General features: G+C 36.6%; 1 pseudogene; it reads left to right on the plus strand.

The window, feature by feature from the left end:
* Positions 1 to 16,401: 16,401 nt before the first annotated feature.
* LOC111147845 lies at positions 16,402 to 16,800 on the plus strand (annotated as a pseudogene).
* The last annotated feature ends 204 nt before the right edge of the window (positions 16,801 to 17,004 follow it).

Here is a 17,004-nt window from a genome sequence, read left to right on the forward strand (position 1 = left end):
GTTGGGGGTTTTGTGTAATTTAAGACTAGGAGAGAAGAAATACAGGAGAAATTTCCAAGATTTACTAAATCTTTTTCTTGACTTCTACTTTTTAGAGGTCCCAGTTAGCTTGGGAAGTCTTAGTTTCAAAAACATCTTTTCATTCTGCAGTTTCTCCAGCCACAGGGTCAGCAAAACATAAGCAAAACACGGTGGCCTGAATCATCATTCCATTTTGTCTCTAGAGTTAGGAGTGCCTTAGGACTAATACTATTTGTTAGGGGGAAGTTGGCTCATTATTTCTGGGACAACTTCTATTTTCTTTTCTCTAGGCTCTTCTTTGGGAAGTGTGACAGCTTCCACCCTTGGTTTTTCTCTGTGCTACTGTGGCATAGTTGTTTCATGGTCCCACACTGTGAGCCACTTTACAAGATACACCTGGGTACAACATACTAGGGTCCAAGGGCTTGGGGAGTATCTCACAGATCCATCTACTTTCTCTTGTACACATCTTCTGGGTATAAACCCCACATTGTTTATTGGTAGCAAACCTCTGTTTGTTCTACTCAATAAATACATGCAAAACCTGCCACTCTCTTTTCTCACTCGGATTTTAAGGAGTGATTCATACTAAGATGGCACCTTAGAGCCATAAGGTAACCACAAACTCACACCTGTGTCTACAAATGTTAGCTGTTGGCAGGACCCCAGTCCTGGTCCAAAGCAGCAGTCCCCTATTGGCCTACTTTAGTCAGCAAGGATATGGCCCTGGACTGTGGCAACTGGTCTTGTTAACCAAAGCTCTCTTTATCAGCAGCTTTCAACAGATCAGCCGACAGATGAGCGCTCTCACTAGGAGAAGGCTACAGAGTTAAAGAGCCCACAATTCTTTCAAAACGTGTCCTCCATGTCCTCCAGGTTGTATCAGCAAAGCAGACCCATGCTGAACGCTACACTCTTATCTTTCTGCTCAGTTCTTTTTCATTTGTAAAGATGTTGAGTTTTTGAGTTGGAGAAAAATGTCTCTAAGCTTAACTCCTTATTTTGTAGAGTGAAATATGGGCTTCAGAGAGTTGTTCTGAATACAGACATTACTTAGGAGATGGAGACACAGTGTATCCCCAGTTTACTGGTGGATAATGTAGGCAGGTTATACTCCAGCACTGGGTTATCTTGCTTTGCGACTTAGCCTGATGATCCCGAAGAAGCTGAAAAAATGCTATGACAAAAATGAATAACTCTAACCATCTGTGACTTCCAAAAGCCCAAACTAAGGGGAGCCTGGGTGGCTTAACCAATTAAGCCTCTGCCTTTGCTTGGGTCATGATCCCGGGGTCCTGAGATCCAGTTCGACATTGGGCTCCCTGCTCAGTGGGGAGTCTGCTTCTCCCTCTCCCTCTGCCCCTCCCCCTGCTCATGCTCTCTCTCTCTCTCTCTCTCTCTCAAATAAATAAAATCTTAAAAAAAAAAGAGCAAAAAGTAGGGTAATGTTTTTTGGCCATTGTTAATGAATTGTTAACTGATCACCATTATTTTTTTTACTAAAAGTTAAACTCTTACTAAATGTTATATCGATTTAACCCTAAGATAATGTTTTAATGTTTAATTCTTTGTCTCAAAAAAAATTCAAAGACGGGGGCTCCTGGGTGGCTCAGTGGGTTAAAGCCTCTGCCTTCGGCTCAGGTCATGATCCCAGGGTCCTGGGATTGAGCGCCACATCGGGCTCTCTGCTCAGCAGGGAGCCTGCTTCCCCTTCTCTCTCTCTGCCTGCCTCTCTGCCTACTTGTGATTTCTGTCTGTCAAATAAATAAATAAAATCTTTTAAAAAAATTCAAAGACAATTTAACATTTAAAGGAAACAAGATACCTGTCTAAAGAAGGGGAACTAGAGTGTTCTGCTTAGAAATTACTCAGCTACTCTGAGATGCTCGTCTTTGAAATATATTGCATAGATGGGGCAATAAATATTGACTATTTATTGAAACAAAATTTATTGAAACGAAATTCACATAACAGTCATCATTTTAACTGTATTTAAGTGTACACTTTCATGGCTTTTAATATAATAGTGTGAGACTATCATCACAAATTTTAGAACTTTTCTTCTTTTCTTTGTATTTTTAAAGATTTCTTTCATTTATTTTAGAGAGAGCTCAAGCAGGGTGGAGGGGTTGAGGGAGAGGAAGAGAGAGAGAGACAGAAGCAGACTCTGCTGAGCTTGGAGCCTTGACCCAGGGCTTGATCTCATGACCCTGAGATTATGACCTGAGCTGAAATCAAGAGTTGGATGCTTAACCAACTGAGCTACCCAGGCAGCCCTCTAGAACATTTCTGTCACTCAAGAAATAAACCCTATACCCAATTCCTCTCTCCCTCATCCTCTGGGAACTACAAATTTATTTTTGTTTCTATGGATTTGCCTAATTTGGGCATTCCATAAGTGGAATCATATAATATATAGCATTTTGTGTCTGGCTTCTACTTAACAGTATTATCAAATGTCCATGTTGCAGCATGTGTCAGTACTTCATTACAAAGAGCTGAATAATACTCATTTTGTTTATTCATTCACCAATTGATGGACGCTTGAGTTGTTTATACTTTGCCTTTTCTTTTTTTTTTTTACACTTTTTCTATTATGAATAATGTTGGCATGAATATTCAAGTACAAGTTTTTATGTGAACACATGTTTTTAGCTTTCTTGGGTATGTACCTAGGAGTAGAATTGCTAGGTCGTATGGTAACTAACTTTTTGAAGAACTGTCGAATTCCACAGTGACCAAATACCATTTTTCATTCCCACCAGAATGTATGAGGTTTCTAGTTTCTCCACAATCTCCCCAGCATTTGTTCTTCCCCCTTTTCTTTAAATTCTAACCATCCTGGACAGTATCTCATTGTGGTTTGGATTTGTACTTCCATAATAACTGAAACGATGATGAGTGTATACTAGTTTTTAAGCTATATCTTTATGTGAAATGAAGCAAAAATGTAATTGACCAGAAAATTCAAACAGTATATATAAATTAACATGTTGATGATACCATCATGTCAACATACTGCAATTTAAAATCTGTGACATTCATGTGTATATTTCCTTTAGATTTCCAATTACATGCATGTATAGCACATATGAAAATAGTCTCATGGAAAACTGAAGTGGGCCTTATTATCTGGGATTCTCAGCTGACTACGACACACACCTGAACTGTTTCTGAGGAGAAATAGATCTTTCAGGAATTGTTAGAAGCCATCTGAATATTAAATGCAAGAAGTGTCCCAGGTATAAAAAGTAAACTGGTTGATTGCTTTCATGATCTCCAACCTCTCAATTATGAGCCATTTTTTTCTTCTCTAGTGCCCCATTTCTCCACCTTCTCATGAGATTTTTAAACATCTAGTGTCCCTGGTTTCTCCAGCTTTTTTCTTTCTGAACTTAGCTTTCTTAAAAGAATCTTACCGCTTTTATCTACATGTTAAAGTGAGTGTCATCCGATGTGTTACAATTGCAACAAGAACAAAGGAGTCAGGATTAGTAAAATCGTCTAGTTTTCTGCTAGAATTAAGTGGACTCCAATACCCATGCTTGTATTCTTAGTGTTCTTTATATTGTTTTTCTCTCTCCTGTTCCTGACTGGTGGTCAACAGTCACCTGACTTTTCTTTCTGTTCAGAGTGTAACTGTCCACTTTCAAATACGGGCCCTTTAGTCTAAAAACCTGTTGAAAGGGTGTTTAAAATAATAGCCAGTAGTTGTTGAGTGGTTTCCTTTATAAGATTACTTGAGGGCTTTAGAGGATGGATTCTGTGATGACTGTTTTGACTGCTTAGTTATTTCTCCCCTTCTGTTACTAGGTTATTTTTGGATACACGACACCTGGTATTTGATTGCAAATATTCCAATGGCCTCGGTTTCTAAAATCATCCCACTCTTGTAGACTTTCAATACCTCACACTTTTATGAAGCAGATATTTTGGATTATAAACCAGCAGAGTTTAACTAGGGAAATTTTCAGACAAAGCTAAGATGCTCTGATGTCCCAGCAAAACATGCACTGTACTGCTCCATGACTGATCTTATGTCTATTTTGAGTTCCAGAGCATAATGTTAATTAACTCTTTTAGCAGATGTTTGCTGACAGTTAATGTACTCTACTACCTGTCCTTTTCAAAAGCAATTATAGATTCTGGGTTGTGCTCTTAAATTAATAACACACTTGCCAGATCTAATAGAAGAGGTGTTCTTACTTTTTTTTTTTTTAAAGGATTTTATTTATTTATTTATTTGACAGAGATCACAAGTAGGCAGAGAGGCAGTCAGAGAGAGAGGAGGAAGCAAGCCCTCTAGTGAGCAGAGAGCCCGATGCCGGGCTTGATTCCAGGACCCTGGGATCATGACCTGAGCCGAAGGCAGAGGCTTTAACCTGCTGAGCCACCCAGGCGCCCCGTGTTCTTACTTTTTAACACACTCATCCCACAAGATGCATCTGAGTTGTGATAAGTGTTACTTTGGGGCTTAGATTAATACGTTTTCCTATCTTTGTGCTTACCTATAATTGCCATTATAAAATAGAGTATGAATGCCTTTTATTGTTCCTTACTCAGATATAAACCAATTATTAATATAAGTACTAATGTTTATCTTGGTTGCCTTGTTCTACTGTCTCTTTGCTATGAACAGTCTATGTAGCCAATTTTGGCTAATAATTGATATAGAAAAACCATTTTAAGTATTATTATTTATAGTAAAGCTATTTTGTTTTATCCTGCATAAATACTACCTGGTATTTTTTTCCTGTTCTCCACCCTCTTATTCAGGAAACTACCAGCTTTTACTTGATGGAAAGAAATAATAATGATGATTTGACTCATTAGTTTGTCATCTAATGAATTCAGATAAAAATTATGAGTAGAGTAAATCATGTCTGAACAATTTAGAAACTGTTATCTCCAAGACAAATAAAGTAAAATCCTTTGACAATAATTTATAGGTTGTGTGGAGATGTTGCTATGAGTAACAGATTGGCACATGAAAATTTCATTTTCCCAAGGGTTACACTTCCTTCCATATTTCTACACATGTGTTTCTTTCTTCTTCCAATTCATCTGATTGCATGTGCAGGTTTCAAACTGTGTATGGTTACTAATTCATATTTAATGATTGAAAGTTACATAGTGCCAAGCACAGAGAGGCAGTGATGAACATTTAAAAGATGGAAGGTCTAAACAAAGAGTACGACTTGGAGGAGGCTTAGGAAACTGTAAAGTCATGCAAAGAATAATGAACTTGAAGTGAAAAATAGGTAAGGAAAGGTATCAGTCTAAACTGATTTTTATATATTAGAAATAGAAATATTATAGAAATATTATATATTTCTAAAGAAATATTGTTATTAGGCAGAGAGACAGGGAAGTTTGAGGAGGTTGAAATGCCAAGGACTTATCATGGATAAAGATGTATGTGATGGATGAGGAGAGAAAAAAGATATTCTCTTGCCTACGTTGCATGTCATTGACTTAAGCTGGTCACTGATATCATTAACAGTGAAAATTACTTCTTAAGGGATTTTTTTCCCCCAGATGTTTAGACTCAGAAATATATATATTTTCTGTTCTATTGTTTTCCTCCTTCGTTTGCATGTGAAATTTTATCTTCTAGGTTCTGTTTTCTTCACAAAGCTCTGAATCATTGGGAACAAGATTTTCTTTCTTTTCTTTTTTTTTTAACGATTTTATTTATTTGACAGAGAGAGATCACAAGTAGGCAGAGAGGCAAGCAGAGAGAGAGAGGAGGAAGCAGGCTCCCTGCCGAGCAGAGAGCCGGATGTGGGACTCGATCCCAGGACCCTGAGATCATGACCTGAGCTGAAGGCAGAGGCTTAACCCACCGAGCCACCCAGGTGCCCCTCACAAGATTTTCTTTTAAAAAAGTTTAGATATTAAGTGATACCTGGGCGGCTCAGTCAGTTAAGCATGTGCCTTTGGCTCGGGTCATGATCCCAGGATCCTGGGATCAAGTCCTGCATCAGGCTCCTTGCTCAGCAGGGAGCCTGCTTCTCCCTCTGTCTGCCAGTCCCCCTGCTTGTGCTCTCTCTCTCTTTCTGATGAATAAATAAATAAAATCTTTTAAAATGTTTAGATATTAAGAAAAAATAAATAATGAAACAAACTTATTAAATCTTAGGATAGTATTTTTTCAAAATACAAAAATGTAATCTAATATTGTGAAACTGGTATAAATAGATATACCAGATATCAGTTAGGATCTTCACTTTTACTGAAGTGACATCATCTTCTAAATCTATACCACTGATTGTAACTGGTAGAGCTAAGGATATCGATAAGTGCTCATTAAAGTTTTAGGAACACAGTACATTATAGTGGTGAAAACATATATTTGGCATTAGACAGGCTTCAGTTCAAATTGTGACTTGGTCAGTCTTTGTCTTTATAACACTGGGCCTATTACTTAATTCCTTTGAGCCTCCATTTCCTACTCTGTAAAATAAATATATTTTTTAGCATACACAGTTCCCTCTGTACAGTAACTATTCATCAAAGTGTGTATTATGATGACTGTTATCATCCTGTTTTTCCTCCTCTGTTATTTAAAAATCATTAGTAATTCTTTTCATTTGACACTTTCTTTTCATTCATGTACCATTTATCAGGACTTTTGATGAATGAGATTCATCAATTCTAGAACCATGGGAGAGAAAAAGACCTTAAATGGCCACCACGTGCATCCCTGTTTCAAAACAATGGAATATCTGGGTGATTTAAGACCAAAAGGAATTTGTTTCTTTGAATAATTTAAGAACAGAATAGTTATGATCTTTTGGTAATGCCATGTAAGATATTCTTTATGTGTAGTCTAGGTCTCTTTTTATTCAATCAATCCATTTAGAAGGAAAAGTGTCTACTCCTGTTTATATAAAAATTCCTGCCTAAGTTGTAAATCCTTTGCAACTGACTGAGGCCTGGCTGAATGTCCTTTACATTTCTTACAGTTGGTTCTTATAGTTGACCCCCTTGGGGGTCACAAAAGATCACTGTTCATGACATAACAATGAGGAGAAAACTAAATTGAGTAAACTAAAAAGAAATATATTTTCTTTAAAGCCATAAACAAGCTATGAATCCCATTGAATTTTCAATGATTATGAGTGTGATATCATGGCAGATTGGTATCCCATGGAGATACAAACACAGAGCTTATCCACCCCACCCTCCAATACTCTTCTACAGGAATTCTGCTGAATAAACAGTAGCATGGAAACTTAGGAGCTAGGCTAGAAAACAGGAAATTTCATGAAGTGCTTAGGTCCCAAATCCCTGTAGAAGGGTACACTTAATTCTACCCTTAAGACACTTGAAAATAGAAGTGAACTAAAACCAGTTGAAGTAGAAAATCAGCACCAGCCCCTCTAGATGTCTGCCAAAGAAAAGGGGAGCTGTTTCTGTGGAAAACATCACCTATTTCAGTCTTGACTATAGTTTCTTACACAATGACAGATAAAAAAAAATAAAAACTAAGAAACATGAAAGGAAGCAGGAAATATGGCTCATAATAAATATAAAAAAATAAGCACACTCAGAGATTTTGGAATTAGTAGAAAAGGGCTTTGAAATAAAATATTAAATGTGTTTAAAAAATAGGAAAAAAGGTGGCCAAAATGGATGAAAAGATGAAAGATGTCGACAGAGAAAAGGAAACTTTTAAAAAAGAACCAAATGTAAGTTTTGAACAGAAAACTACAATATTTGAAATGAAAAATATTCAATGGGATTAACAGCAGATTGGACAGAACAGAACAAAGAATTAGTGAGCTAGAAAATATGTCAGGAGAAATTATCCAAACTGAGGTAAAGAAAGAAAAAAATAATTTAAAAAACAACAGAAGAAAGTATCAGACCTCCAGGACAAAATCAAATGGTCATGCATGAAATTAGAGTTCCAGAATGAGAGGGGTGAGTGGGACACGTATTTGAGAAATAATGGCCAAGAATGCTCAAATTGATTAAACTACTACTTCACAGATTCAAAAAGCTCAGTGAGCCACAATCTGGGTAAATGCAAAGAATCCACACAGAGACATAGTGACCTTGCTGAAAACCAAAGATAAAGGGAAAAATTACGAGGTAACCAGAGGGAAAAGGCGCAATACATTCAGAAGAACAAGATAAGAATAAAGATAACTTGTAATCAGAAACAACAGAAGCCAGAAAATAATGGGAGGACATCTTTAAAGTGGTGAAAAAGAGAAAACCTACTATAACTTAGAATTCTATAGCCAGCATTAACAGTCTTCAAAAATGAAGGTTAATTTAAGACTTTTTTCAGACATACAAAAGCTGAGAGAACCTACCACCAGCAGTTTATAGTGTATATAGAGTTGACCCTTGAACAATATGGGGGTTAAGGGCACTGACCTCTTGCATAGTCAAAAATATCTGTGTAGGGTTGGTTGCCTGGCTCGCTTAGGGAGTTAAAGCCTCTGCCTTCAGCTCAGGTCATGATCCCAGAGTCCTGGGATTGAGCCCTGCATCAGGCTCTCTGCTCAGCGGAGAGCCTGCTTCCTTCTCTCTCTGCCTGCTTCTCTGCCTACTTGTGATCTCTGTCTGTCAAATGAATAAATAAAATATTTAAAAAAAAATCTGTGTAGAACTTTTGATTACCCTAAAATTTTAACTACTAATAGCCTACTGTTGATGGAAGCCTTACCAATAACATAAGCATTCAATTAACCTATCTTTTGTATGTTATATGTATTATATACTATATTCTAACAATAAAGTAAGCTAGAGAAAAGAAAATGTTATGAAGGAAATCACAAGGAAAAGTACATTTATAGTACTGTATAAAGTCTGCATATAAGTTGATCTAAGCAGTTCAAACCTGTGTTGTTCAAGGGTCAACTGTAATACTAAAGGAAGTTCTTTATGCCAGAAAAAAAAAAAAAAAGTTCCCAGGTAGAAATCAGATATCTATAATAAGGAATAACATATACAGGAAAAATAAATATATGGTAAGTAAAGATTACCTAAAATATTTCTTTAAAAGACAATTGATTATCTAAAGCAAATATAATTACAAAGAATAAAAAGATTTATAATTTATTTAGATGTAAAATGTATGGGAATAATATCACAAAGGATGGAATAAGGCAAATGGAATCATACTGTTGTTACAGTAGGTTGTTATGTTATTTATGAAGTGATATAATATTAATTCAAGGTGTCCTGTGATAAATTAAGGATGCATATTGTAATCACTACAGAAACTACCTAAAGAATAATGCAAAGTCACATAGCTAAAAAAATTTAGAAAATACGAAGTGTTGGGATGCCTGGGTGGCTCAGTTGGTTGGACGACTGCCTTCGGCTCAGGTCATGATCCCGGAGTCCCAGGATCGAGTCCCGCATCGGGCTCCCAGCTCCATGGGGAGTCTGCTTCTCCCTCTGACCTTCTCCTCGCTCATGCTCTCTCTCACTGTCTCTCTCTCAAATAAATAAATAAAATCTTTAAAAAAAAAAAAAAGAAAATACGAAGTGTAATACAAAACAAAAATATTGGAAACATTTCTCTCAAAGGAAATGATAACGAAAGGAAGGGATAACGAAAAAAATCTGATAAGGCAAATAAGAAGCAAATAGAAAGATGATAGGTTTAAACCCAGTTATCTTAGTAATTATGTTAAATATAAATGGACTAAATGATCCAATTAAGTGGCAAAGAAAGTCAGATTATGGAGATAGTTTATCAAAATAAGTTCCAAATACATGTGATTTACTAGAGACATATCTTAAATATAAGGACACAGCTAAATTGAAAATAAAGGGATAGAAAAAAATATATGATCTTAACATAGTCAAATCATAGAAAACTGTTGTGACCGTATTACTACCAAACTATATATATTTCAAAGTAAACAGATGAAGGCGAAGAGAGATCATGGATGAAACTGAATGTTTTATAGTCATGAAACCATCAATTCATCACGAAGACATCACAATTGTATTTTGAATATGCACTAATAGTGAACCTTCAAAGTTTCACAAACGTCCTTACTGTTCCTTCTTTCATAGCCTCCTTCTAGTAGTTCTGTCATCTTAGAGTGCTAATTTAACCATCACTGTCACCTGGGCTCATGCCTCTGTGGCGTACAATACTATTATCCAGACAGGAAAAGGCTTATTTGATAGATACCTGTTTACCTTTTTGTTTATTCCCTCATGAAGGCATCTATTGCACTGATACAGAGTCTACCAGGAATTAGAGACCTGGTTTCAAGCTGTGGTACTGCTGGTAACATGAGACCAGTCACTCAAATCACATTGAGCCTCAGTTTCCTCATGGGGAATGGGGGTGGAAATACTTGCTCTGCCTAATGTATAGACTTATTAGGAAGCTTAAATGAGAAAACACATGCAGTGCTGGATGCATAAGAGACATTGTTGTGAACACAATAGTGGGCTTGCATTTTAGCACCTGCCTAATCCTGGCTGATGTGCAGCTGCTGGCCCCAGGTGCCTTTTCCTTATTTATCAGTTTAGTCTATTTTTATTCTGAGTCTTTTACAGACAGAACTGAAGGAGACTAGTAAACCTCTATGAGGAAGCTCAGAAGGTTCTGCCCTTAATTTTGCACCTCTTTGATTTACCCAAGAGGGTAATTTGAAGATTCTAAACAGGATAATTAAACCAGGAGGCAAGTCCTATTCTGAGCTCTGGTTAAAGACTTTACAAAGAGACAATCGAAAATGTTTAATGTAAAGATTAAAAATTTTGACTAAATTAAAAAAAATTTTTAACTTAAAAAGTGGTTTTCCATTTGGTTTTGTTTTTGGAGTGAAACTGATTTCCGTATGTAAAAGGAATAGGACTGTTTTTGTGTGGATTGTCTTTTATGGAAGTATATTTTTTAGTGATAAAATTTTCCTGGAATGAGATGAGGTTACCAGAATAGGTTTCCTTGGCATGTGAGAAAATTATAGGACTATGTGAAATTACAGTTTTAAGATTTGGGAAGTTTGAAATTAATTACTATGTCTGCATTATACATTAAGGGATTGCTAATTAAGGTAGACCTCTTAAAATAATTAACCAAATATAAATGTTATTTGAAAGTTATTTAGTTATCTAAAACTCACACAAACAATATATCTAAATCATGTCAAATTTTAAAAATAAATCTCTAATAGGAGTAATAGTACTTGAAAAGATCTCTTAGTCTTCAAGAATAGCACTAGTTGTAATATAATTGTTACAACAAGCATGAGAAAATTTTGGGGCACCTATGTGGCTCATTCGGTTAAGCATCTGCCTTGGGCTCAGGTTGTATCCCAGGACCCTGGGATTGAGCCCCACATCGGGCTCTCTGCTCATCAGGGAGCTTACTTCTTCCTCACCCACCTGCTTGTGCTCTCCCTTGCTATCTCTCTCTTTCTCTCAAATTAAAAAGTAAAATCTTTAAAAAAAGAAAACCATGAGAAAATTGTATCAATATCCTAGGTATTTATTGTATCCAAAACATTAATATTGTGTTTCATGATATTTTGTACATGAACACATATGCTATATACACAAGAGTTTTCTTCAGTATTTAAAGCAAAAAAATTGCTTCCCACATACCTGTATGAATCGCTGTATGCTTTATGTTCTGTTAAAAACAAACATGATGGGATGCCTGGGTAGCTCAGTTGGTCAAGCGGCTGCCTTCAGCTCTGGTCATGATCCCAGCGTCCTGGGATTGAGTCCCACATCGGGCTCCTTGCTCAGCGGGGAGCCTGCTTCTCCCGCTGCCTCTGCCTGTGCTCACTCTCTCTGACAGATAAATAAATAAAATCTTTAAAAAACAAAACAAAACAAAAAAAACAAACATGACTATGAAGAAGATTTCATTGTTTAAATCTTGATTATGACTCTGCAGTTGCTCATTTGTTTGTTATATTCTTTAATACAGTGTAGGCCAATTTGACGCTTACAAGATAACAGAATAGTTTCCTGTTATGAATGCATTTCTTAATAGTAACCTGAAAAAAATAGGAAACTTTGCAAGAAGTTAATAAAGAAAAATGATAAAGACATTGAAGGAAATGCTCTTGGCACCAGGAGGTAGAGAGAGTGACAAGGTCAGCTTATAGTGTGGTAAAGAAGGATCAGAGTTCTATAGGTATGATTTCAGGAAAGTACATCTAACTTGGACCCTTAGTTTCCTCATCTGTAAAATGGGGATAATAATACCTGCCTGATAGTATTGTTATGATGATGATACCAGATTATGTTTGTAAATAATTTAATGCAATGCTAGGACAGGTACATAGCAAACATACACTAGATTCAATTACTAAAGTGAAACTTAAGCTTTCTACTGAAATGGGGTTTAAAAAGTTCTGTCATTTCCATCTTGATTTACTTAATCTCTCTATCTAAATAATTCAGTCTTATCAGCAGATTATCTTTGGAAAACCTTTATTGAGAAAGTCATTTCTCTGTCACATCATCCATTAACATAATGTTGCAGCTCTGGCTTATTCAGTGAGGCTTTGTTACATAAAAATGGAGCTACTGATATTATTGACTATTAATGAATGCTTATTCCATATTATAACTTACTGTTTCCACAAAATATAATCTATTTTAATAACTGAGATGTACCACGATTTTTTAAAATAAGAAATGAGTTTCTATATTCAATTTCTTAAACTAACCGGGCACTCAGCATATAGCTTTAATTAAGTTATTTGCCTAGAGGCCAATCAATAATTAATTTCCCCATTCAAAGGCTATGACTTGGATGTTTCTCTTAAAGCATGCCAATTAAAATAGAAAAGCCAAACTATAAAACAGATATATGTTTATTGACAAGTTAGAAGGTGTTGCCAGCCTTTCTTAACAAGCTCTTTGAAAATACTGCTTTATTTGAAAAGAAACCTTAATTCCCCTTGATCATGGCACTTAAGTCTTAGCATTATATTCCTGCTTGGTAATACATACGCAGCTCATGGTGATTAATTCCCTCATAGCTTGTGGTGATTAGAGAGAATCATAATAGACGATAAACTTGCTATGAGCTGACCAAGATAGAAAGAATAGCTTTGAATTATTCTTATTAATTTAACCCACATATATTTTAGAAAACTAGTGATAAACTGGTTGCCCTGAAGTATTTACTACTATAAAATGATAAGTTTTAACACACTTTACTAACAACTTTGAAACGGAGTTTTGAGAGAAGGGAAACTATGAATTTATCTAAAATATAAGGCTAACAATTATAATCCCACTTGCTCACTGGGTTCTAGCACCACGGGCTTCCTGGCTGATCTTACACAAGCCTGAAGCTTTGCATTTGCTGTGGCCTCTGCCTGGCACGCTCTTCGCTTGGATATTTGCCTCACTTCTTCACTTTGCTCAATGTCATTTTCTCACAGTTGCTTAATCTGATCCCTCCCATGTAAAATTACACACTACAGTGCTCTTAATTTCCTTTTACCTGCTCTGTTTCTTTCTACCATGCTAAACTAGTCATCTTCCAATGTACTATATATCTTAACATTTGTTCATTGTAGACTCCATCAAATGTAGACTCCAGGAAGCCAGCGAGTTTTATTTGCTCTACTCGTGCTGTATTTCCAGTACCTAAAATATTGTCAGATAGCTAGTGAAAACTGGATAAATATTTGTTGAATGAATAGAAGCATCAATAAATGTAGAAGTAAATAGAGAGGATTCAACATCCTATCTTAAGCACCTAGAAACTCCTATCACTTTCTAGCTTGTGTTCTATATCATTTTTAAGTCTTCACATAACTCTGGTCCCTTGTTTATGAAATTTTCCCACTCTCTGAAGTCTACAACATGTAATTTAGCTTTTAATTGTAGTCTGCCTTATTCCTAAGTAATTTCATATATGTGTTTTTACCCTCTTTGAGGTCATAGTATTTTTAGACTAGGATGTCGTACATTCCCTTTTGTGTTATGCTCGATAACCTCTGGTCTTTTAATCTAATAGAACTGTCATTTCCATGGTATCTCTTTCCACCTAATATTTCACACTCACTTATAATTGAACAAGCAAAAACTCAACAACACAGTCATAAAAACCAAATTGACAATTCTTGATGCCCAAATTTTGAAAGTCTGATAAAATGAAAATGTATCATCATTTCTGGAAAGAGATCAAAGCACCTGTTTTTTATTTTATGAAACCAACCAGCAGAGGGAGCAAGAGAGATATTTAAGTGTGTTCCTGTTTCTTCCTGCAGACCTTCTATTATGGTTGCTGTCTAGACCTTGGCTGTATTTTTAATATATATTCCCCCTAATCCCTAGGCAGAAATTCTGCTGGATAATCACCACATGCCTGTGAAGTCAGTTCTAAGAGATTCTACTTGCACAATTTCTTTCTTCAATCTCGAGTCCCATGAAAACCTCAAAAGCTACCATGTGACAAACCAGGAATAAAATTTTAGGCCTTCAAAACTCTATCTAGGTAGAGCAGGAATTAGGGCAAAGGCATTTTGAATGAATAAAAAAATGAGCTTTCTAGCTATTACGATAAATGGTATTAACGAATTTCTTCTGTGTTCTGGCTTGTCTAAAATATTTTGAGAGATTTTCACACATACTCTAACGGAGGTTTTACTACATTCATAGTAAAATTGTATTTTTTATATGATCAGGAAATAACAAAGAGGAGGTTCCTTTGAAAAGAATTGTTTATATTCTTTTATATGTATGTGTGTGTGACTAGTGCATATATACTATATATGATATATTTCTACATTCCCATAAAAATATCTCTTAAAACATAATAGATCAAAAGAGTTTCTCATTATCCTGGATATTTTGGTTTAGATAATTCTGTTAAGTTTAATCATGAAGATGGCCAAAGACTTGTGTGTAGTTTACAGTGTCCACTGCAAAAGCTTTAAGAATGTCATACTTGCATTATTTTTTTTTTAAGATTTCATTTATTTGACAGAGAGAGATCACAAGTAGGCAGAGAGGCAGAGAGAGAGAGAGAGAGAGGAGGAAGCAGGCTCCCTGCCCAACAGAGAGCCCGATGCAGGACTCGATCCCAGGACCCTGAGATCATGACCTGAGCTGAAGGCAGAGGCTTAACCCACTGAGCCACTCAGGCAGCCCCCATACTTGCATTATTTGAATGAGTTCAATATGAAGACTCTTTGGATGTATAAGATCTTATTACCCAAACTGTGCCTTGGATTTAATGAAGATATGTATATCTTCATTAAATATATATATATTATATATTTATATATGTATATAAATATATACTATATATTATATATATATTTTAAAATTTATTTTAGAGAGAGAGCACACATGAGCTGGGGGGAAGGGGTAGGGGAGAGGGAGAAGTAGAGAAGCTGGGCAGGGAGCCTGAAGTGTGAAGTGTAGCTGGATCCACAATCCTGAGATCATAACCTGAGACAAAATCAAGAGCCCTACGCTGAAGCAACTCAGCCACGCAGGTGCCCCTTTGATGAAGTTATGTTAAAGTACAGCCACAAGGAGGAAGAATCAAAAAAGAAGAAAAACCTGTGATAATGCAAAGCTAATATGAATTTAATATGATCATTTTTATCCATCTCCTGAAGTATATCACAAGGGAAAAGAAGTATTATAGGGCATTTCGTTTACTTTTAATTATTTTTATTAACATATAATGTATTATTTGCTCCAAGAGTACAGGTCTGTGAATCATCAGGCTTACACATTTCACAGCATTTTGTTTTTAAGGGAATGTCATTATAAATAATATCATTCATGTAGTTTCTTTTGTGTTGAGGATGTATAAACTCTTACAGCAACAAAATGTATCACAAACTTTGGGAATTTCCAGATATCATGGCATGGTGGACATCTTTTTTTTTTTTTTAAGATTTTATTTATTTATTTGACAGACAGAGACCACAAGTAGGCAGAGAGGCAGGCAGAGAGAGAGAGGAGGAAGCAGGCTCCCCGATGAGCAGAGAGCCCGATGTGAGGCTCGATCCCAGGACCCCGGGATCATGACCTGAGCCGAAGGCAGAGGCTTTAACCCACTAAGCCACCCAGGCGCCCCCATGGTGGACATTTTTATCACTCCTGTAATTCTTGACTTTAGGTAGAATTACATCTGACTGAGTTATTTGAGCTGATCTCCAAACACAAGTCATATGAAGCTCTTTTTTTTTTTCCCCTATTTTTAAGTTTTTATTTATTTGAGAGAGAGAGAGCATGGGAGGGTGAAGAGCAGAGGTAGAAGCAGACTCCCCACTGAGTAAGGAGCTCAATGCGGGACTCCATCCCAGGACTCCAGCATCATGACCTGAACAGAAGACAGAGGCTTAACTGACTGAGCCACCCAGGTGCCCTCATGTGGATCTCTTTTACTGGGGAGGCATCAATATGGGCTACTTTTGCACCAAAACCATGAGGAAGGTGGTGTAGGTCATCACGGAGAAGTACTACAGTCGCCTGAGCAATGACTTCCACACCAACAACACTGTGTGTGGGGACATCGCCGTAATGCCCAGCAAGAAGCTCTGCAGCAAGATGGCCAGCTGGCTTCTGCATCTGATGGGCTGGAATCAGAGAGGTCTGGTGAGAGGTACCTGCATCAAACTGCAGGAGAGAGGAAGGAAAGATAATTATGTCCCTGAAGTCTCAGCCCTGGAGCAGGAGATCATCGCGGTGGATCCTGACGTGAAAGAACCATCGAAGCCCTTCTTTGGCATTCTGGGCAAACTGCAGGTCTCTCAGCCTGCAACTGGGATGAATTTCAAAACACCACGTGGAGTTGTTTGAATCATTTGGCTGTGCTGTAATATCTTCCAGAAACCCTGGGGGAAAAAAAATTCATATAGAGATTCCCCTGACTAAGGTTAATGAGATTATTTTTATGAGGAGTAGATTGGATATATGTTTGTGTGTGTGTCTGTGTATATCTGTTTGACTGCTCAACAACAGAAATAACCTTAATATTTGCCTCCTCAAGGGAGGGACAAACAT

This window comes from Enhydra lutris, unplaced genomic scaffold, assembly GCF_002288905.1.
Source record: "Enhydra lutris kenyoni isolate GAN:26980312 unplaced genomic scaffold, ASM228890v2 scaffoldscaffold17, whole genome shotgun sequence".
NCBI classification, from domain to species: Eukaryota; Metazoa; Chordata; class Mammalia; order Carnivora; family Mustelidae; genus Enhydra; species Enhydra lutris.